This window comes from Vanellus vanellus (assembly GCF_965231255.1).
Source record: "Vanellus vanellus genome assembly, chromosome: 2".
Classification (NCBI taxonomy): Eukaryota; Metazoa; Chordata; class Aves; order Charadriiformes; family Charadriidae; genus Vanellus; species Vanellus vanellus.
The window spans coordinates 155206363-155231224 of NC_138906.1; the positions used below are offsets into that span (position 1 = coordinate 155206363).

Here is a 24862-nt window from a genome sequence, read left to right on the forward strand (position 1 = left end):
TACTGTGTTTGAGGAAAGCAACAACACATTTCTTCAAGGAATGCTGTTTCCGTGAAGTCCTGTAAGAGACAATGTGTGAAAAAGAGCCCCAAAAGCAGTAATCTCAAATCCAGTTTTAGATTACTTCTGAAGGGCAACGTGCGGCATATCACATTGCACAAGTCAGAAGGGCCGTCAAGGATTTTTACACATGTATTCTGCCTGATTCACAGGGACCATTCATTATAGTTGTAGGGTATGCCTGTGTGAGTTCACTTGCATTTCTTAGGCACACCCTTAATGTGTTCTGCAATTCTGACCTCTAAGCCAGTACCGCCTCTGAAGTGCTGTCAGGTCACACAGGAAAAATGCTAATAAAGATTGGTCTCCTCCCACCTGCAAGTACAATTAAACTGCTGGCCACAGAAACGGCTTTAAAGCAAGGGCAGTAAAAGCATGTGAGAAAGAAAGGAAGACTGACAAAAACCTGATACTTCTAAAGATAGTTACCAGGTTTTGGTCTTTACCTAACCACAGTAATTAACAGGATAAGATAAAATTTCAAACTTGGGATAAACACCATGTGATAAAAGTAAATCACTGTCCTACAACTCTGCAGACTGAACACTGTCTGCACAGTAACTTCCCCAGTATGGAAAAGCCCCTGCCTGTTGCTAGCCAAGAGGCTCCTGCTGTTGCAGACTGACTGGGTAGTAGCAGAGCTGTTACGGGACTGCCGTAACAGAAGCATGCACAGGTATCAAGAGAACTACTCTGCTGTCACAAAGGTGATCGATATGAAAACAGTTACGAATGGTTTGTAATGTTGGGGTTCCTGAACGGTACAAAGCTGTTAATAAGAACCATTCTTGTTGCCGCTTCCCGCCCTCAGTTTTGAGATTCTCCGTAGATATTTTCATCGGGCTTTAAAGCACTGTACTGACCACTGTAAAAGGTTTACCTGGAGAGGTGATTGAAGAAGTTAGAAAGAACCACAATGCCAGGATTTTAGAAAGGTCCTGACTTACACCCACACACATGCTGACAACATGAACTTTTGCATCTACAGACAGAGGAGCATCTCCTGAGATGAGTCCTGATTTGCAGCACTTTGGAATTGCCAGCCATTCAATGCACCCCTCAAGCTTGCAAAACCTTTCACTAAACACTTCCCTGGAAAAGATAATCAATTCAAGCTTGCCTGAAGAAGACCCAGAATGACTTGGGGAAAGGGCTTTCAGAAAGCTGAAGGATAGCTCAACAGCCAGCTCACCACCCTCTTAACATGGAAATGTTTCTTGCTACGACTGACTTCTGGAATGCAATCAAGGGTTTTCTGAAAGGAAGAGACCTGCACTTCGATATGGAGTATCACATAATCCCAGTTACATGAAACAGCCTCTATGAAATGAAGTGATTTAAGAAAGAGAGTGAGAGAGAGAGAGAGAGAGAGTCCTATTTCAAATCTAGGAGCAGTTTGTGGGACTTCCATGTTCTTAGATAAGAAATTTTACTTGTGTGATAAAGCACAATATTGCCCCATATATACTTACCTACTTAAGTGTGAACTCATGCAAAGTGTTACTCTAAACTGAGGTATTCATGCTTTCATTCGTATTTCATATCTTCAGTTTTAATGAGGTGTTTATTACAAAGTTATTTTCACATAGTCCTTGTTCTCAGTTTGTTATAAGGCCTGCCTGGATGTCATGGCAGTGGTGCTTCAAAACAGAAAGAGAGGAGTATAAAGCCACCAAATGACAAATGCAATGAAATTTCAGGGTATTATTTATTATTTTTAATAATAAAAACTCAATAGTATACCAAGATGAAAGTTGTTCACATTAAAGCATTTTTATTGTAGAGTCATAAGGTTGTGAAAAGCTAGAACAGCATTTGCTTAAGGAGGCTAAATTGCTTCTCTACCAGCTAAGTTTCTATCTTCTTACACTGATACTACAATGAAACAAAACACACCAGTTATCTCTGGTGCCTTTCTTAAAAGTCCTTTAGTCAGGTGATATTGTCATTTTTTATTCTTTATTTTTATTTTTGGATTGTGGTAAAAACCCACACAAGTGGAAAGACAAATAAGTATATTTTTTCCTGAGCTTTCTTATCACCCTAAAAGAGGAATAAAGAATTTGCATCATCTCTAACTGCTACATTCAGTCCAGCGGTGGTGTGGCAGGAAGGCAGTAAGTACATTATTTCTCCTTCCATTAAGTTCTATTTCTACATACTCTTAAATACTTACAGGAATTGAAAACACGATCGGTCAAGGTGGAGATCTATGGTCCAGATTTCTCTTGTTCTAACTTGGACTTATTAGAGATTTCTATGACTCCACCTGGTTCAGGGGGTTAGCAGCACATGGGTTTGAATATGAGTTGTATTATTCCTATCACCACAAGTTTTGAAAGCAATGCGGCACACCTAACAAAATATGCAGAAGATTTTAAAGTTTCAGCATCGCACTTCCCATCATATTGTCAGAAGGTAATAGTCAATACAATATAGTTTGACCACAGCTATTTCATTTTACAAAGGCACCGGAGAGAGCCCTGGTTGTCCCCTTACTTGGAACCTGCTCCAACTCCTGCTTTAATAGCTCTGTTTAGCTACTGCCTGACAGCTGGCAAAGATAAAGCTCCCCTCTCCAGGGGTCAGTTACACTGAGCATTTCCAGTACATGACCACAATACAGTTGCCTGAGGCATGACTGGGGAGTAATCGGGACAAAGATATGTGATCTCCCCACAAACTAAAATTACACAGGATGGTAACAGCCACACACCAATATTTAAAACTAGAGATGAAATCCTGCCTGGATGCCCCTGGAGCAGGAGAGAACACATCAGTCAGCAAAGAGATATGGCTTTACTGGCAGTATGAGTCATAAGGAACTATTCAGAAAACTTAGTACGCTTGCAAGAATTGCAAGAGGACACAAGAGAATCCATGCCTACTTTGTTGAGGGCAAATCCAACCCACTTCTCAGTTAACCCATTTCCGATGTGGTTTGGCAAGCAGATGACATACAAAGTTTATGGACACAAGGCAAAGCAATTTGAAATTGTTTTAAACTGGAAGAGGAAGAGGGCAGGTTTAGATTAAACATTAGGAAGAAATGTTTCACTTTGAGGGTGGTAAGGCGCTGGAAGAGGTTGCCCAGAGAGGTTGTTGAGGCCCCATCCCTGGAGGTGTTCAAGGCCAGGCTGGGTGTGACTTTATGCAACCTGTTCTAGTGGGAAGCGTCCCTGCTTATGGCAGGGGGGTTGGAACTCGATGATCTTCAAGGTCCTTTCCAACTCTAAACCATTCTATGATTCTATGATTCTATGATAACCTGTTGTCGATGTTGGGCCAGTGCAGTTGCAATCAGTTCCAGTGCTTTTCAACAACCTCCTGCAGAGGACAATTCCATGACTGGTGTGGTTTACATAAAACAAAAAAAGTTCAACATTCCAGCTATGATTCTGGTCCAAGGTCAAATTTGGCAAATTCACCTTTCTCCATTCAGAGAAAGCCATTAATTATTGAAAAACAGCAAGCTGCATAATTTTTGAAAGTCACGTATCAGTCTAGAATTAGCAAGTCTTCAAATCTTTGGGAAAGCTGTTTCATCATTTTGATATGTTTTTAAGAGATACTATCAAAAGACACTGCTTCCCACAGCCTCTCACTACCAATTATAATTGCAGGTTTGTACAAGTGAGTGTTTCAGACTACAATTGTTTATACTATTCTTTTACTGTGGGTAATTCATTGAGGTACAGAATGGATCCAGCACATCAGAGCTTTTGCCGTGCAAAAGTGTTAACAGCACTGCAGTTTACAGTGGTTTTTTTTTCTGCCAGATGGATGATCATATTGGTATAACAGTTCCCAGCAATTTTTGCAAGTCAGCAATAGACTGCACAAGATTTAGTGGATGCTGTTTAGCTAGAGCTTGCTTACCAGAGAATATGCAAATAGTTGCTTACTACTGAAGGATTCACTCAGACGAGATATAAAAAATCATATTCTACTTTGCCTTAAATTTTCAAGACTACGATGACTAAGAAGAGATGAAGTTTCCATCTTTTCCTGTAAGTTGTATTCTGACATCTGGCATTCCAGAACAAGTAATAAATGCTCGAATACTATAATTGTTATTTTACTGACAACTAACTAGCTCTCTAATAAAGGGGAAAAACAAACAAAGAGTCAGTCCTGAAGCACACCTGGTGAAAATAAACGGTCTGTCAGGGAAATGCAAGCCAGGCATCATTCATCAAATTCAACAAAATAAAAAGGCTTTGTGAGTTCTTCAGAAGTGGTGTCTCTGAAGGTCAGAACTGTATTGCAACACTAGGGATCTCTAAGTAAATACTGCAAGTTTTTCAAAGCAGACTTCCATCAATGAGAGAAATATCTCAACCCGGGGTTGTTCACCCAGGAGAAGAGAAGGCTCTGGAGAGGCCTTATCGTGGCCTTTCAGTACTTAAAGGGGGCCTATGGGAAAGATGGGGACAAACTTTTTAGCAGGGACAGTTGCAATAGGACAAGGGGTAATGGTTTCAAACTAAAAGAGGGAAGATTTAGACTAGATAGAAGGAAGAAATTTTTTATGATGAGGGCAGTGAAACACTGGCACAGGTCTCCCAGAGAGGTGGGAGATGCCCCATCCCTGGAAACATTCAAAGTCAGGTTGGACGGGGCTCTGAGCAATCTGATCTAGTGGAAGATGTCCCTGCTCATTGCAGGGGGGTTGGACTAGATGACCTTTAAAGGTCCCTTCCAACCCAAACTATATTCTATGATTCAAACACCACAAGTCTGGATCATGTACAAAAACTTAAACAGACTCCCACGGGCAATATTGTGCTCATTTAGGTTGCATTTTCTAGAAGTAAAAGTATTTATGCCACCAAGTAACCCAGAGAATCCATTTTTTAACTAAAATATTAACTAAGTATCACCAAAAACTACAAGCTCAAGCAGCACACAGTTTTCTACTTCATCAACCTGGTGGTTTTCATGTGTGTTTTGTGGGATTTTTTAAACACCCTTATTACTCCCCCTTGCATCTTAAAACGTTCATCTCTTCTAGTACAAAACACAACACCATCGCTGAGCACATGAAAAGTCAATATTAAAGCTGCACTGCTCAGATGTCAGAAATCAGGAAATGTCAGCTTTCAGGTTGCATAAGCACTCTTATCTCTGTCCCTTACTCATACATATTACCCCAGAGACTTCAGCTACATGTTCATATAGTGGCTGCTCAAACACATGAGTTATCCCCGCTTGTGGAAGGCTGCGAACAACAAACTTGGTAGGCAGGAGGGTATTAGGAGGGAATATGCTTTTCCTCTTCTCACACTCCTCCCTAAGCACTACTTTTGGACAAAGGGAGGATTCTAGGCTAGATACATCTTCGGCCTGTTGTAGCACACTCCTAACCACAGCTACTTCACTGCTTTAAAGATGCATATAGAATATATTTGAAAACCATGTGTACTGAGGTTCCATGAGAAATCCGAGAATCCATGAAAACACGGATGGAACATCTTTGGGTTTTTTTCCAAACACATGGAAACTGCTTATACAACATATTATTTGTAAGAAATGAAACTTACTGATAATTATTTTCTATATAAGGAATTATAGTGTACTTCTAGTTTGAAAAAAACATTTTTAAATAAAGCAATAAGAGAAGAAAATGAAAGTTTCCATAAAAGTACACTCTTGATTCACAGAATAGCAGCAGCCCCTCTAAACAGACATTCCCTTTACACATAGAAACACAATAGAGAGACTCGTAACAACCAGGCATTGCACGTATTCCTAACAAAGGAGATCAAATACATGTTTCGGTACACACATACAGCACAGGTGTTGATGACTATGATTATAGCCACTTGACACCTTTCATAACCATCGAGTGTTGCTGAACCACAACCACTGAGGTTGAAAATTTCCATGTCGGTTATTTTGCATCAGACTGATTTTTGGTAGGCTTAATTGTTGTTGCCAAAATGTCAATGGTTTTCAACACAAGGTCAGGGAAAATACTTGCAGTTCAGTTAAAAGAATTAAATAACTGTTGCGAGGAAGAAAAAAACCCCACAGTTTCTAGTTGGAAAGCACAACTTGAGACTAAGCCTTTGTGCCAATATGCTGGCTTCATGAAGATCAGCCTAAATTTGGTCATGTTAGAACCTTTAAAGCATTTCAGTCTGCAACCACTCAACAGACCCACTCAAAAAGTCATTTCAAGAGACTGTGCATAAGGGACAGAGTCATCCAAGCCAGATAGTGCCTTTATGGAGCCAGATACAACAAGAGAAGAAAATTGTTCCTCCTGTACTTCTAAAGGTTTCCACTACTGGAAAAGAAGGCTGTTCAAATGAAGGACCAAAAATCTGAAAACAGGAGAAAAAGAGTTTTAAAAATACTAAGACTAGGACAAAAAAATGATGGTCGCAGTTAAATATGACCAAAACAGAGCCTGAATTTCCAGTGTTTTGAATGGACATTCATCTGTACCTGAAAAAGAAGACTCTGAAGACTTCCTCTGCTATCGGCCAGTTGCTGTGAAATTCACTGGCAAAATGAAGCCCTCATTGTCCTCTAGTGACTGTTCTCAGTAGAAGATTAGAAACCATCGCATACACCTGTAATCGCCATAAGCAGTCAGGGACAGCTCCACTGAATTCAGCTCTGGTGATGAGCAACGTGGGAATCAATGCAGTTCAATACCATGCGTTAAAGTTGCAGTTTGTGGGTGCATATGCATTGAAATATGTGTTCCTCCACTGCAGTATCACAGACCATTCCCTCATGAGGCTCTACCTTGCTCATGGCCTGGAGAGAAGACTGCTCATTAATACTCCACACAATTTTTCATCTAGCCTGAGAGCTGTTCCCAGGCAAAGCTGTGTCATGCTGCAACAGTGCAGATCTACAAATTATGAAAGTGGTATTACAGGTGCAGGAAATTAGACTCGGATGATCCAGTGTCAGTGGTTCTCTTTGAACCATTCACATCGTAGTTTAAGATTTAGACTTGTCAAAAAAATTCTTGTGCAGTTCTATAGCCAAGGTATCCTTTCGACCTGAGTAGGTAGCTGTTTCTCTTTTATAAAAGAAAATTAATGCACCAAGATCAAATCTCCTGGAAGCTTACAGTCCTTGAATTACTTTTCTGAATGGACATCAGAGAACACCTGAACTTCGCAATATGAATCCTTCAAGAGCTTCTGCAAAATCTCAAACCCCGAGATTAGGTAATCTATTTAAATCCAAAGAAACAATAAGCACAGAAAAAACAAAGCAATGGCACTTGCACAAGTAGGATATACTCTTGCCTAAAAATCAGACAAACACAGCTAGTGTGAACCCTCCTTTCTTTCAGATTGATTTGATGTCTGCACTTTGCAGCTCTAAGTCTCATCCCAGCAACACAGCATTAGATCAGAAAACCTTATGGCACTACTTTATGTAGCGTATGGAGACCAAAGATAGCTCCACGGTTAAAATCCTTCTATTAATCTGATCCAGGCTACATCAGTTGATGGCCACACGTCTGAATCAGAAAAAATACTGGAAGTGTTATGCCTTCAGAATAAATGGTCTTCAAATAGTTATTTTCATTATCTTTTTTATGACACTGCAAGAGCCTCTTCTTACATTGCAAATGTAAGAAAAGGCATAGCATGACATAAGAATTAGATACCTGCCCTACGGTGCTTTTTACAGCAATTCCCAGGCAACAGCTCTAGAATTTAGAGTCTCCTACCAGGCTGTACGTTCTGGTACCTGTCCCAGCAAGAGAGCATCACATGCAGCTTCAGCAACAAACATTGATCTGATCTAGAAAGAATGTGTAAATAGATGTTGAAAACAGATGGTATCAATAGGCTATGTGGGGAATCTTGTACAGAAATTATACCTAAGAAGAGAATTAAAGGAATGGCAGGTATGTAAGCATGTATGGCATCCTACTGGACTCATGAGAAATGCGTAACAGATTGTTTACAGACATCATCTTTGCATATGTCACATTCGGTACATTTGCAAAATTCAAGTCACAGGGGAATTCTAAAAGAAGACAGAGGAGGACTTTAATCTCACAGTTATCCTTTCTGTACTACATGAATCTAGCCTAACATGCTGTCTGGTCAAACACAGGAAAATATAATAGATTCAAACCCTGGGAGACCTGTCGGGAAAATACACATTACACATACAAATTACTAAGTGGGTTTACCACGCAGTTTTTTAAATACAAGTACTTACCCCAAATGTGATGTTTACAACAGGGGTACATCTAGTGGCATGCAAGCCTGCTCACATCCAGTTCGAAGTGGGAATACAAAGATAAACTGCCCTTCTATCAAAAGTTTTACCCCAGACCTAGTCTGCCATACTGATTGAACAAGTAGGAAAACCCACTTGTAGAGCACAGGAAGAACAGCTGGGTAACTGGCAGATTATTTTGCTAATTAGTTTCTCCCGCTATGTGGGGTGCTGAGTTCAAGGCTCATTTGAGCTTCCCAGGGGCCTTTGCTTCTGAAGGTCTAGACTCACAAGAAGTAGGAAAAACAAAACGGCAAATACAAATCACCCTCCACCCAAGTTAATACAATGAGGTTGTTGAATATACCAGAATCTAGAGATTGCAGATGTTTCTGCTAAAGGACCACTGTGACCAGGCAGCGTGGGTGCTGCACGTACACACGCTTACCGGGTATTTTTCCACCCACCTTTCTCACCTTTTAAAAACTCGAGTCTGTCAGCGTCTACCCTTTTCCTGGTAAGCACTTCCACTGCTGAATGACCTGCAAAGCCAGGATTCATTTTCTGATTACTGAATCACTCAAGCTTCCAATTTCAGCTTTTGAACACATGCTGTTGTCCTGCTAAGTCCCTATACCCAGTTATCAAGTCACCTATCAACCTTCCTTTCAGCAGCTTCATCTCCTGTAACATGACAACACAAGGCTCACCTTCCAGGCTTGGGAAAAGGCAGGGCTCCGCCTTTCATCTACTTCTATGCTATTCTTAGAATTAAAACATCACAATCGGACACAGGATCCTAGTAGGAGACTTAAGCGACCTGACCTGTGTATGTTACAACAGTCCCTGCTACTCAATACAACTTTTATAACCAGAGATTACGTTAGTCCCATTAGCTTTGCGTTTAGAGTACACGTAACGTGGCTACCTACAATAACTCCCAACCCATTTTCATCTTCGACAGTCTGCTTTTCAAGGGAGAAGAGACCATACCTGCGGGATGAAGGGATTTCTCATATATCGCACTACACTTGGCTACAATAAAACAAATTTTGTCAGAACCATTTAGCTAGATTATTTATACCATACTTGCGCCATTAACCTGTCCTGCTAATTGTTTGCTACCACATCAACCGCAGCACTTAGGCAACAAACACAGAAAGTCTGAACGACGCTGCACAACCAGTTAAACCAGGGGACACCAATAAAGGCCCCTTTCATTAGCGTCTCCCCACTGCGTACAGGCATCTGTCAATGAACCAGCCTGACTCCAGCATGCGGCATACGGAATTAAAAGGCACATGTTTAATTAAGATGTCATGTGATCCTAAGCTGTATGCTTTGGGGGCAAAAAATGATACTATATTTTAGCCTGTTTAGGAGCATGGTCGAGAGTGTCCCTTGGGAGGCAGTTTTGAAGAGCAAAGGTGCCCAGGAAGGCTGGGCATACTTCAAGCAGGTGCTCTTAAAAGCTCAGGAGAAGGCCATCCCCTTGTCTCGAAAAACGAGCAGACGGGGAAGACGACCAGCCTGGCTAAATAGAGAACTTTGGCTGGACCTCAGGAAAAAAAGAAAAGTTTACATTCTCTGGAAAAGGGGGTTGGCAACTTATGAGGATTATCAAGATATAACAAAGCTATGTAGGGGGAAAATGAGAAGGGCCAAAGCTCAATCGGAACTCAGCTTGGCCACTGCAGTCAAAGACAATAAGAAAAGGTTCTTTGAATATATCAATAGAAAAAGGAAGACTAGGGAAAATGTAGGCCCGCTGGTGAACGAGACAGGTGCCCTAGTGGTGGAGGATGCAGAGAAGGCAGAGTTACTGAATGCCTTCTTTTCTTCGGTCTTCACTGCTAAAGCTGTCCCTCATGAATCCCACCCTCTGAAGGCAAAGGGGGAGGTCTGGAGGGTGGAAGATTTTCCCTCAGTTGAGGAGGACCGGGTCAGAGACTACTTGGCCAAGCTGGACATTCACAAGTCCATGGGCCCTGATGGCATGCATCCGCGAGTGCTGAGAGAGCTGGCGGATGTTATTGCTAGACCACTCTCCATCGTCTTTGAACGGTCATGGAGAACAGGAGAGGTGCCTGAGGACTGGAGGAAGGCCGACATCACTCCAATCTTCAAAAAAGGCAAGAAGGAGGACCCAGGGAACTACAGACCGGTTAGTCTCACCTCTGTCCCTGGGAAGGTATTGGAGCGACTCATTCTGGATGTCATCTCCAATCACGTTGAGGAACAGGAAGTTATTGGAAGTGGTCAACATGGATTTACCAAGGGTAAATCGTGCTTGACCAATCTGATAGCTTTCTATGATGTTATAACTGGTTGGCTGGATGAGGGGAAAGTCGTGGATGTCATCTACCTTGACTTTAGCAAGGCTTTTGACACTGTCTCCCATGACATCCTCATTAGGAAGCTGAGGAAGTATGGGCTAGATGAGGTGACAGTGAGGTGGATTGAGAGTTGGCTGCGGGACAGGACTCAGAGGGTTGTGATCAGCGGCACAGAGTCTAGTTGGAGGCCTGTAACCAGTGGTGTCCCCCAGGGGTCAATACTTGGTCCTATTTTGTTTAATATATTCATTAATGACCTGGATGAGGGGACAGAGTGTATCCTCAGCAAGTTTGCTGATGATACCAAACTGGGTGGGGTGGCTGACACCCCAGAGGGCCGTGCTGCCATCCAGCGTGACCTGGACAGGCTGGAGAGCTGGGCAGAGAAGAACCTAATGAGGTTCAACAAAACCAAGTGCAAGGTCCTGCACCTGGGGAGGAAGAATGCTAGGCACCAGTACAGGTTAGGGGCTGACCTGCTGGGAGATAGCTTGGAGGAGAAGGATCTGGGGGTTGTGGTAGACAGTAAATTATCCATGGCCCAGCAATGTGCCCTTGTCGCCAAAAAGGCCAATGGAATCCTGGGCTGCATAGGGAAGAGTGTGGCCAGTAGGTCGAGGGAGGTCATTCTCCCCCTCTACTCGGCACTGGTGAGGCCACAACTGGAATACTGTGTCCAGTTTTGGGCTCCCCAGTTCAAGAGGGACAGGGAACTGCTGGAGCGAGTCCAGCGAAGGGCAACTAAGATGATTAAGGGCTTGGAGCACCTCCCTTATGAGGAAAGGCTGAGAGAGCTGGGACTCTTTAGCCTGGAGAAGAGAAGGCTGAGGGGAGACCTTATTATGGCGTACAAGTATCTAAAGGGTGGGTTGAAGAAGGATGGAGCCAGGCTCTTTTCATTGGTTCCAAGTGACAGGACGAGGGGCAATGGGCACAAGTTAGAACACAGGAAGTTCCGTTCAAATACACGGAAACAGTTCTTTACGGTGAGGGTGACAGAGCACTGGAACAGGCTGCCCAGGGAGGTTGTGGAGTCCCCTTCCCTGGAGATTTTCAAGACCCGCCTGGATGCAGTCCTGAGTAATGTGCTCTAGGCAATCCTGCTTTAGCAGGAGAGTTGGACTAGATGATCTCTAGAGGTCCCTTCCAACTCTGATAATTCTGTGTGTGATTCTGTGTGTGATTCTGCGTGGTAGCTGTTAACTACTAAACTTGTACCCTTGCCAATGGAAAAGAAAAAAAGAAAGAAAAAAGTACCAGGTTAGTTTGACAGGCTGGGCATCGAGATGAGTGGTATTAACTATACAATGCAATTCTTTGTTGTCAGAAACCTAAATTAACTGTTCCATTATTTTGGGAGAATTGGCAAGAGGCTAACAGGTCTGTAGCTCCTTGTATTAAGTGTAATGAAAAGAAAAAAAAAAATCTCAGAACATCATTTTTTTCACAGAAGCTTTCTCCATACGTCTGACTTGGAATGAGTCAGAATGATATGGGTCTGTGTATGGCTTAATGTGACATAAAAAAGGACTGCACACATCTGCGAATGGCAAATTCAGAAGTAGATTAGTTTAGGATAAAGGTTACAGGTGACATTCATCACAATCAAGCTGTCTTTTGTTTGTTTTTGATAAGCCAGTATATGACAAGCTTTATCTACATGCGTATAACATCCATAAACCAATGGACACACGCATTTTAGCATTGCAATTCAACTAGTGCTTGACAGCGGAGTGGATTGCAGTACTCCATAGATTTGATATGCTCGTAACAGATTGTCACATTCCTGGCATTTCTCCAGACAGTGTTTATACTTAACAACAGCAACAAAAAATTAGAACACGTAACAAACATTTCCTTATAGGCCATTTGGGATTATTCCACATTTGGCACTGTTTTTTGAATAACCTTATTAATCCATCTTCAGGTTCTGAGCTGTTATATTTAGATCGAGAACATGTACTGCAAGATAAAATCTACACAACCTATACATAACAAACATTAAAAAGTGCACATTCAAAATGAAAGTCAAGGAAAACCTTGACTAAAGAGAACATCTGTGCCAATATTCGAAACACAACTGGACACGGACCTGGACAGTTTGTTCCAGCTGACCCTGCCTGAGCAGGGGGCTCGGACTAGATGATCTCAAAAGGACCCTTCCAACCTAAGTAACTCCAGGAGCTGGTGATTCTGACATGCGAACAGGTAAATAATCTCAATTCTGCAATTCACTGCACCTAACAGAACTTGCAGAGAATGTGACTGGGGTTTATACACATGAACTTGTTTGGGGGATCAAATAGTTCTGTAAGAGACCTCCCTCTAATCACAGCACAATATCACCAGGCCCTGTCCAATGCAGGTGCCCTGTCAGTACAGTTGACAGGACTGGGATTACACTGACGGCTTGTCTCAAATACATGGCACGCTGACAAAAGAGACACATTTCCTCAAGGGTATCATTGTTTGGCATTTCACAAAACAGAACAAAACCTCAAATTCCCCTTGGGGGAGCATTTGGGTATTTTTTAGTCGGTGATTAAGAAGCAACATTTTTGTCTGTGGAACTTGGAGGCTTCTCTTACCAACCTGGTGGGCAAGAATCCCTCTGTGCTTCAGACTGAGCTATTGGGGAACAGGGTGAGGTCTGCACAGCCTGACGGGTTGCAGGCTCTTGAGGTTCTGAAGACTCCTCTGGGATAGCTCATGTTCTGACACAGTTTTGGGGGTTCTTTGGGGTTTCTTTTTTTTTTTATTTATTTGTGTTTGTTTGGGTTTATTTCATCCTTTAACCCTGCTTCTGCTGTAAATAAGCAGCAATTTAGTCCTGAAAGACTAAAATCCACAGCAGACTGTAATAGCAGCCACTGAAGTTCAGTAAGAACAGAGCACCTGATTTTCAGCAACAACACAGCCCTCAAATGTATGCGTTCACGTGTTGGATTATGTTAGATAGTAGCTGTAGTTAATAATAAACCATTAGAACAGGAGTCCCCCAAGTTTTATCTGAGGTTAACCACTTAATGTTGATTTCTGTATAACAGAGTTTGCCTCTGATAAGTACTTCGGGGCTCAGTAAGGTTAATGAAACCTCAGGGGAGGAAAGACTGTAATTTGTTGGGGTTTTTTAAGGAGTCATGCCTTCAGTGCACCTTGTTAAGAAGGTTCATGGATTAATCTGCATGTCCATGTTTCAGACCAAAATGGCTTATTAAGATCCTACTTTTTTGTGTGCCTAGACTCACATTTATATCTATAAAGTTTCTGTTCACAGATGACAAAATCAATTAAAAGACGCAAGATTCTCACAGTGGATTCCCTGTTTTGGAGTAGCAAGCAATTCTTCTGGCTGCACACGGAAGGACAGAAAGCCTTCTCCTGCCTCAGTTAAGTGCTGATCACCACTGGGACCTGAGGAATCAGATAAGCCCTTCACAGAGGGTGTGCAGATCCTTGTTGGGTGGAAGGGCTGAAAATCAATTCCTGAATGCAGTAAGGGCTTGGATACAAGCCAGCCTTTTTTTATTTTTATTTTTTTTTATTCCAAGAGCTCCTTCCACTGAATTCAGAGGAAAATGCTGGAGCTGGGCCCTTAAATCTTTGCTAAAAGAGCCAGGTATTTGTGACCTCCCTCCACTGTGCATTCTACAATGACAAGGATAAAGCTCAGTGTCAAGTGCACTGTACCAGACCCTGTCAGGCTTTCAACCTGTTCAATTAACTATATCAAATCAAACAATAATTTTCACTAGGGCACTGGGAAGCACTTCTTTTTTACTGAAGGCTATTCCCTTGGCAAATCTTGACTTTCAGAGGCCAGCTGTTTTACCACTTGAGCGGCTCAAAAAAAAAAAAAAAAAGGCAGCTTTGGATTTTATTTTTATTACAATACGGGGAAAGTAGGGAAGAGAAGAGTGCTTTTTCTTCCAGTCTCTTTGCTCTCTGTAAAAGGCTCAGTTGGCTGGGCTGACAGTTCCAAAACCAGAATCATTTTCAAAGAGGGACATGAAAAAAATTAGGAACTGACAAGGTAACTAGAAGAGACTGAAAAGCCAAGGGTAGGGACCGGCTTGTCCCGCTAAGCGACAGAGCGCAGCCGTCACGGATTACACAAGGTTACAGCAAGGCCGGTGCTCTGCCGGGGTAACCCCCGCAGGGAGCTCCCGCCAGCGGGGCGCTCCCGTCCTCCCGGCAGCGGGGCGCGGGCTCCCGGCGCCGCCGGCGCAGAGCCCGGTCTGCCGGCGCCCCCCCGAGGGGAAGAGCGGTTACTGCGCCCCCGCCCGCCTCCCGGGCGGCGCGGAGAGGTCGCGGTCAAACACCACCCGCTCTCCCCAGGCGCGTTTCCAACCCTTTCTGAACACCAGCCCGGGGACAGCCGGGAAGGACCGGCGGCTGCGGGCGGCTGTCGGCCTTTCCCCCGGTGATGGTGGGCAATGCGGGGTGCGGGCACCCCCGCGGGGTGAGCAACACCTTGAGTCCGGACAAAGGGTCCAGGGGAGAGAAAGCACGAAGCGGCTGAGAACATGGGGCCACGACAGAGGGCAACATATAGGATATGAGTAAATCCATTTGTTACAGATGTGGTGCAAGAATGGATTTGTTGTCTGCGTATATATTAAAAAAAGAGAGACCCCAAAGAAGCCGGAATCGCAGAATAATTGACAGAGGGCGTCTGGTTTGGGAAGAACCGCAGGGGATTAGACATCGGTGAGAGTCGGAGGTGAGAGAAGGAACACAACAAATTGCAGACCGATCAGATGAGAGATTAAATATGCACTCGCTCGTTTGTGTCACAAACCAGAAGTCAAACTCTCAGCCGTGGCTTCCTCCAGGTTCAGATTTCCAGCGAGCTTCCTTCTGCATTTCATCATTAGGTTAGCTGTGCTATTAGACTGGGGAACACTGCCAAATAATTATAAGATTACACTAAGACTAAATCCCCATATCATGAATAGCACATGCTGGCAAGCAACAAGCTGAAATAAAAAGAATCAGCTCTAGCTCCTCGCTGATATCACAAATAAAAAGAAGCAGCTCTAGCTCCTCGCTGATATCACAAACACACACCCACTAAGCAGCAAATTAATTCACTTCTTCGAAGTGAAGAATTGTAAGGTCCTCTAACAACTCCTCCACTTAATCACTGAAGTTTTCCCCATCTAAGTTTTCCTTACCTGCAACTAAGCCATAAAATTGAGTTTGTGTCTGCACAGCAAAGAAGACAAATACTCCTTCCCAGGCACTAGCACAAGTAATCCAAAAGGAGACCGTCCAATACCTCCCATTTTTGTCCTGGTTCCCACCAGAATGGGAACCAGAACTTCTGAAGCACTGCAGGAAAGGCTGACTTGGTGGGAAATGAGAGCCCAGCAGTGCTAACCAGCAGTTTAACTGAGCTGAAAAAATAACTTCCAGACTCAACAGATATCGCAGAAGTTTTAAAAAAGCAACACAGAATTACAGCTTGATGAGACTTTGGTCAGGGTACAATGCTTGGAATCAGCACAATTCATAGGAAGGCCTAAATATTCATTGGCCAGTTCTAAACTGAGGACCTTGTCCTTTGAGTGGAAAGACTCCAGGCTGTTATGCACCATATTGAAGTAGTTCATCAGTATTAATCAAGCAGGGAAATAAAAAAAAAGGAAATAAAGAAGTGCCATCAGGGTTAACAATGCCACATCCTATGGCTTCAAGCCATTCTTTGGAGGTCTCCAAGTAACAACAGTGCTTCACCCTGCCTAGCTTCTAGATGAAGGGATCACACAGCCTAGTGACTGATCAAAGAACGCGGTAAAGTAATAATGTAATCCCTAACAGTCGGTGATGGTTCCAAAAACCTGTAGAAAATTCCTAAGAAATAAAATGAGAGGGTAGAGCTTCAATAATTGACAAAGTGTTAGAACTATTCATAAAGTAATCAATACCCTTGTAAAGTAGCTAAAACAGTTGATATAAAGCGTGCTTCGTCAAGAACATGTGCAGGTTTGCAAAATAAAAGAAGGCGGACAAAGGAAACAGGGTGAACATAAAAGGGGTGTTTTCATAATGTTTTCTTAGCTGTATTAAGTCCACTACATCAATCTTTTCGGAGGCATCCCTCACCCCTCTGCTGATTACTTCAGCAATTTACTCTCTTACCCTTGGTCTTATGAATCCCACTTAAGTTGGATGCCCAAGTCACCTAAGATAGATAGGGTAAGCACCCAAAGGCTAAATCAGTGTCTCTTAAGCTTTTTGGCTCTGTCAGTGGATCACAATCACTGTTCAGTAGTTCTTGCAGACACACTACACAGCTTTATCAATAAACTAGGATATATCACACAGCTTTACAATATGGTTTGAGAATTCCTGAAATAGGCTTTGCTAAGACATTTGATACAGTTTTCCATATCTGACCCTAATTCACATTTTTAGCTCTCCTCTAAGTAAAAAACAGAAATTCATTTTGAAACTGGCTGCCACAGTGAGAGGTTCTGCGGGTGAGTTTTACATGATACTGATGTGAATCAGTGTTTCGTAGAGAATACAGTGGATCAGGTTTACAAAGACTGTACAACGAGGATCTTTTCAAGGAGAGGGGTAAAAGATGAGATTATGTCTAGTTAGTAGAAGTTGACTAAAATAAATAGAACAAGATTACATTAAAAATGCAAAACCCCCTTGCGTTAGAGGGAAGGAATAATCCAATTATCATTGCATGTAATTATGAAACATTAATTCCCCAACATCTGACAGCACTTGAAGAGTAAGTACTGAGGAGCAAGTAAACACTGCTTCAAATGGAGAGCAATATACCTTTTTCTCCTGTCACCTAAATACTCACACAGTGCAGAAGAACTTATCTAAGCTAAGTTGACAGGGAATTTCAAATCTGAAGCTAAAGGAAAGGAATTACACTTTTCAGTTCAAAGATGATTTGGATTCTGTGTTACACCTCAGGTAGGAGTAAAAGCTACAGCAAATCAAGCTACCATGCCTTTTACTGAATTCTTATACAGCAACAAGTAAAGAAAAAGGCAGCTAGAGTGCAATTCACTTCTGAGTATGCTGTAGAGCAATCGTTTATTGAAACCATGAGAGACCTTCCAGGTAGTTACAAGTGGAGAGAGCACACCAAGGAAAAGCAACCAGACCCAACAAATACCCAACGAGGCAGGACAGAGTGTTCAACATTCATCAGCTACGTGCACAGCAGATCTCGCAGCTGATAATAGAGCAGGAGCATGGAAACTGTTCATTCTGAATTTAGTAGATATAGAAGCAATCACATTACTATGTCATTGGCAAGCAAGGCCAAAAATGCCTCAATCGCCCTTCAGCAAGTTCCCTTTCCTATTAAATAAAACAGATGATAATATCACTTCCTCCACACAGGATTTTATGTAACAAATAATGGCATTAGACACACCCCACAGGTTTGCACACAGAAGATAGCTCCACGTCATGACTTAATTGACTCCATGTCTTCTTACGCATATAGGGCCTAGTTCTTCTATGCACAAGCAGCAAGTTGGTTTAGCATTAAAGACTTTGTTATGCAGCTAGTTAGGAAACGTTCTCCTGTTCCAGATTAAAAAAAAAAAAAAAACAAAACAAAACAAAACAAAACCAAAACTCAAAAAAAAGATTATTTTCTGCCATAATACTCCATGGATTATTTTTCACAGAAGAGCCAATTTATCAGTAAATACATAGTAAAAACTATGGTAATACTTAAGTTACAACTTCCATGAAGTGTTCAAATGCCACACTGTCCCCTTCTCAACTACAGATGAGCCTTCCTGGTCATAACAGATCTCTTATGAGCCATTACAGTTTTGCTTCCCGTTGTGGGAGTTCACTATATATTGCATGAGCTATAATCTGACTGAAAAGCAAGACCAAGGAACCATTGCTGAGACAAAAGAGAAGATTACTTTCATGCAAAATTTTCTTTATCGGTAAGAGGTTGAATAATGAAAAAAAGATTTCCACTTTCCAACTATTTAGCTCATCCAACTTCTTTCAATTCTACGCTATCTAAACACAGGGTTACATTAATATATTTCTGCTATTATTTTCCACACAAAAAGAACACTTGCTACATACTATGCAAACAGGAGCCTTATCCCAACGCCCATCACTCTTTGATATGTTCCACATGTTAAAAATTTGAGAGCAGCCAAGTATGAAACAGGGAAAACTCTTTAGCCCCTCACATTTTCCAACACGAGCATCACAGCTCAACAAAAAATGCTGCAAATAAGTCCGACCTTATCCAGGCAGCAGGATAAAAGCTCTCTCCAGGGTGAAGCAGTGATTTTATTTTATTTTTTTAAACCGTAGATGGATATAGTCAGGACTGATGCAACAGCCCACCAACCAACATTGCTGTTAAGACCTCACAGAAAGAGCAGAGAAAAGTGGCATAAATAAGGACCGTGGGCAAGGCTGATTTACGCTTTGCACCATGGAGAAGGGAAGGGCTTCACAGAGATGGAAGTTGCTTCTACAACACCACTATTAGATGAACACTGCTTGGGAGGAGAGATCTATTGTGCTGAAGACCACTGTCACATGCGAAACAAGGAAGATAACTAATATTTTATCAGAAATACCCTCCATTTGGACAAAATGAAGGTTCTTTTTGCTTCTACTAAAAAATTCTTTTCTTCCGTGAATAAACTAGATGCTTTCTGAGATATACGACAGTGCTGTGGAATGCTCAAAACTTGCTACAGATTTGGGACCAAACAGAGAAAAAAGTGGTAAGCAAAACTTTAATGATGCTTTAAAGGAGGCTAAAGTACTTCCTACACCACCTTGCCCTGACCCAGGACCTTCTTCACTTGGTACTAGTCCTACATCTGATTATAAAAACAGTCCTCTACCAATAACAACATAGAGGGTAGGTTGTGACCAGTTTATAAGGGACAATAAAACAATGTCCAATAAAATAAGCTAAGAAAAGGTGCTGGTTTGTGTAGTCTTCTGCAATGTAACTACAGTAGGATTTGTGAGAAGACTCCGGAGGGCCCGGTGTCAGGTAGTACAGACAGGGAAGCATCGGGGTGAACATCTATTGAGGTCACCTTACAGAAGACCTCATTTTGCTTCTTGCATCAGGCCTCACATTAGGTGTGCTGTTTCACTGGCACGAGAGATATTTTGGGTCAATGTGATACTCATCCATAATGGAAGGATGCAGAATAACAAAGTTGGAAGGACTTGCCAAGGGAGAAACCAGGAAGTGAGCAGAATTTGTTCCAAATGAAACGGACCTGTTAACAGGAAGACTCAGCTGGCTTAAACAATGTCTTTTATACATGTATCACAACACATTTAACAACACTGGTATCTTTATCTCTGTTATACAGATGCCAAAATGGATACAGAGAGGATGAATGAGAACAGGAGGTCACAACATGGAGAATAAGCCACCTGGTTTTGGTCACCCCTCCTGCCCCAGAGGTAGGAATGAAACCCAGCATATCAGAGTAACCTTAAACAGAGCCAAGATTTCTCCACATTCCAGGGTAGTATCTTAAACCATGAGACCATCCCTTCACCAACATGCTAAATAACTACAGCATTTCAGCTGATCTGACAAACCCCTAACATTTGCAAAGATATTATTGAAGGGAAAAAAATAAATCAATTCAGATTTTAAAAGCAAGATGTTATATGAATTTTATAAAAATATATGTCAATATAGCTGATTTAATGCAAGCATCTTTAGAGGTTATAGAATTAGCCAGATTTTAAGACTATTTGCAGCAGCAGTTCAAATTTCATTTTCGAGGTGCCATTTGGTATTTAATGAATATTCATAAGTTCTGGTCCCTTCTAAAACTAAAAAGAGGTTTTCTTGAGTCCTGTTCCTTTCCTCCTTAAAAGTTTAATTTTAAAAGGCTTGAGTCCTTTCAAGTACCTCCTATCAAATTCCTCCACTTGGACCAAGGTACCTCATGGGTATTACTTTGACAGAATGAGGTTTGTTTAATGATCGTAGCATTAAAACCTCGTGCTCTGAAGACATGCATTAGCACACTGGGGAACATGGCGTAAAAACAAGAGGTGAAGCAGGGTTTCTTTCCTTTCCCTCCTTCCTTTCTTTCAACAAATGACACATCAATAAGCAGTTACTTAGACATCTTTATTACTTTGTCAATGGACCATTTTCCCCAAAATGGTTATACCTTAGTCATTCTATGCCCAGTCTTGCACCTGTTAATGCCAAAACATTGCAAGAATCTTCATTTGTTTCAATGGTACAGGATAAGACCATGAAAGAACAGCTCATCTCTCAAGAACTCCCTAGTCATTTCAAAGTAGTGCTTCTTGGCAAATTCAAAGCCACAAATGCACACTGAGAGCAAGGTCCATTTCTCAGGTTTGCCCCCTGGATTATACCAGTATAAAATGAGGGTAAAAAACTTGCCAGTCAGAGCAACTTTTTATGTCCCCTCAAACTGGTGTAAACGCAAACACCAGCTGTAAAGCCTATGGTGACATGGCATGCTGTCTTGGTTGTATAGACCACTGTCATCTTTGTCCCCCCTTTTTATTGTCTTATTGGTGTTGGAGCATGTCCAGAGAAGGGCTACAAAGCTGTTGAGGGGTCTGGAGGACAAATCTTATGAGGAACGACTGAGGGAACTGGGGTTGTTTAGCCTGGAGAAGAGGAGGCTGAGGGGAGACCTTATCACTCTCTACAAGTACCTGAAAGGAGGTTGTAGAGAGGCGGGGGCTGACCTCTTCTCCCTGGTGATAAGTGATAGGACAAGAGGAAATGGGTTCAAGTTATGTCAGGGGAGGTTTAGATTGGATATTAGGAAACACTGTTTCACTGAAAGGGTTATTAAACATTGGAATAGGCTGCCCAGGGAGGTGGTGGATTCGCCATCCCTGGAGGTGTTTAAAAAAAGGGTAGATGTGGTACTTAGGGCCATGGTTTATAAGTGGTTTTTGTCAGGGCAGGTTAATGGTTGGACTTGATGATCTTAAAGGTCCCTTCCAACCTCAGCAATTCTATGATTCTATGATTTTTCCTACCACTGCTAACTCGTATCAGGTGCCCTTAGATCTTGTTCAGTATTAGTCCTTCAAATTCTTTTGGTTTTGCCTCTGGGTCCAACACCATGAAAATGACCTCTGAGCTGTTGCTGCATAAGTCAACTTAACCAAACGCTCCACTCTGAGAACTCAAGGATCTTGTGTATAAAAGAAGTCTCCCAATTTCTTATTAGACCTTTCTATATATAATTCTTGCTAACTGGCTGCAAAATGCATTTCACTGGTTCTGAGGTACTCAGTAAGTACTCAGCAAATCATAGAACCACAGAAGCAATCAGGGTGGAAGGGACCTCGGCAGCTAGCCCAACCTCCTGCTCAAAGCAGGGTCAGCTATGAGATCAGATCAGGTTTCTCAAGGTTTTATTTAGCTAGGGCTTGAAACCTTCCCAAGACAGAGACTGTGCAACATCTCTGAGCAACCTGTTCCAATGCCCAACTGTCCTCAAGGGGAAGAAGTTTCTTCTTATGTTCAGCCTCAGTTTCTTGTTTCAACTCAAGTCTCGTGTCTCTCATACATCACTATGAAGGGTCTGGATCCATCTTTTTGATAACACTGGGGGCCTGCTGCTAGTCCCCCCATCCCACCCCAGCAAGCTGCCTCTCCCCTAGGCTGAACAAACCCAGCTCCCTGAATCCCCTGCTCACAGGCCAAGTGCTCTAGCTCCGAGCATCGTGGTGGCCCTCACCTGAACTTGCACTGGAGCGCAAGTTACAGCACTGGAGAACCAAGAACTGGAGTCTAAAAAGTGCAGAGTAAAGGGGCTGACTATCAAGACCACAGGTTCTCTTCAGCAAAGCCTCTCCCCAGCCAGCCAACCCCAGGCTGAACAGGGTGCAAGGGGCTCGGTCTTCCCAGCTGCAGAACTTTGCGTTTGTCTTTGTTGAATTTCATAAGGTTCCTGTTGACACATTCCTCCAGCCTGTGTCTGGTCCCTATGCCTAGGTCCCTACGAATGGCTGCCTTGGGTCTACTAACTGTCACCCCCAATTTGGTGTCATCTGCAAATCTGATGAGAGTACACTCTGTCCCATGGCATCCTCAAGATCACTGTTAATATGAAGATTTTTTTCTTACTAGGTAAAGCACCAGATCAAGCATTTTTTTCCTTATGCATCTGCAGCTGCTCTTTGTCAGGAGTAGTAAAAAGGTATAAAATCTCCACAAAGGCAAGGACACTTTGGGTTCTGGTTTTGCCCCTAACTCAATAAGCTGTAATCAGCAACTAATAGTCCAAAGTAAAATGCCACACTTTTCAACACCTACGGTTAACAACTGCTAGATACGTTTGCCCAAGACTATTTTCCTGGCTTATGACCATGCCTTAGATTTTATCTTCAAATAAAGTTTAAATATCCTTTTCATGTCGGTTTCTTCAAGTTCTTTTCCATCGTATTTCTCCATATCAAAGCAGCCTGCAAAGTCACTTTAATTCCTGAGAAATTTTCAACAATCACATCACTTTTCCATAGCCATATCTGGAAACAGTTACACTACCTTGGCTTAATCGTCACATTAGTTTCCACGCTCCTTTCATGTTCTACTTTTTTTGAGCCACAAATCCACTGTTATATCCCCCTTATTAGATTTCAAATAATCAGAGCCACAACGACCAACAGCACTGGAAATATCCTCCCGAGTTATTGATTTCACTCATAATATTATCACAATATACTTTTATAAAATCCATACAAACATTGATCCTGTTTCTTCTTTTCTTTGGTAGTTACTGAACTGAAGTTATTTTCTTTCCCGCAGACTTACTTTCTAACACTCCTACTAATATTTTCCTTATACCTCTTTTGTGTAAAGTAAGAAAGCTTGATCTTGATTCTTCTTTTTCATCGAGGTCTATAAAGTTCAAAGTTTTGAACATCTGCAATGAAACTACAAGGTTTCAATCTATGTTTATCTTAAAATGAAAATAACTTTTTCTTCCTTTCAACTTCATGTCACTGCACCTTAATTCTAAAAGGAGACAATATGATAGTAAAACAGTACTAGAAAAATTTAAAAAATAGTTCATTTTTTTCTGGTAGTGCCCTGGATGCAGTCAGGTCTGTACATATGGGTGGAGACACAGACTACATTCCTATGGACTGCATTCAGCAGATGATGACTTAGAGGAAATGGGCACCATGGTTATGTACTCAACCTAACACTCAACACTTACCAAGCCAATACAAACCACCTCTCACATATAAGTGTGTACGCGTATTCATGGCTACATAGTCAACAAATGTCAGTATTTTAGTTTGCCACGTTTGCAATCATTTGTATATTATCAGAAAGGAAAGAATAGCAACAGGAATCAATGGAAAATTTGAACACCACAAGTACACATATACAAACAGATACTGATTGAAACATGCGTTAGTTAACAGTACATTCCTATTAAGGCTGAGATTTGTATGTGAAACTCAAATATCTGCTTGATATTAAATGGCTGAACAGCCAATTCTCAGTTTTGTATACCACCACTTCAGAGAACAAATTAGTGTTCCATATTAACTTTTTTACAGATTAATTGCTGCCTGGGACATGAGTAAAAATGCTACTTAACTCCCAGATTATATCTGCATTTATATTAATCCATTTACTCTGCTAAACTTATGTCACTTCAAAGTGGTCAGCTAAAATAGAATGAATCACAGAATCATAGAATGGTTTAGGTTGGAAGGGACCTTGAATATCACTTAGTTCCAACCCCCCTGCCATGGGCAGGGACACCTCCCACTAGACCAGGTTGCTCAAAGCCCCATCCAGCCTGGCCTCGAACACCTCCAGAGATGGGGCATCCACAGCTTCCCTGGGCAACCTGTTTCAGTGTCTCGCCACCCTGACAGTAAAGAATTTCTTCCTTATATCTAATCTAAATCTGCCCTCTTTCAGTTTAAAACCAATACCCCTCGTCCTATCACTACACTCCCTGATAAAGAATCCCTCCCCATCTTTCCTGTAGGTCCCCTTTAGGTACTGGAAGGCTGCTATAAGGTCTCCCCAGAGCCTTCTCTTTTCCAGGCTGAACAGCCTCAACTCTCTCAGCCTGTCTTACCACTACAGCAAACTGAATACAAGTTAAACAGTCAAGTAGATCAACAAAATCAGTATCAACTTCAAATATTTCCTATTTAGGAAAATAAAACACAATGATGCTTTTTAATATATTCTTCTAAGACAAGACACCAAGCATTGAAGGTTT

The 24862-nt window shown here is 42.0% G+C and overlaps 1 protein-coding gene across 1 annotated transcript in view; it reads right to left on the minus strand.

Annotated features, from left to right (window-relative positions):
- The window catches only part of SAMD12 (sterile alpha motif domain containing 12), a gene marked incomplete at both ends in the record, with an annotated part of 106094 nt that overhangs the window by 33827 nt on the left and 47405 nt on the right, over positions 1-24862 (minus strand). The window lies entirely within an intron of this gene.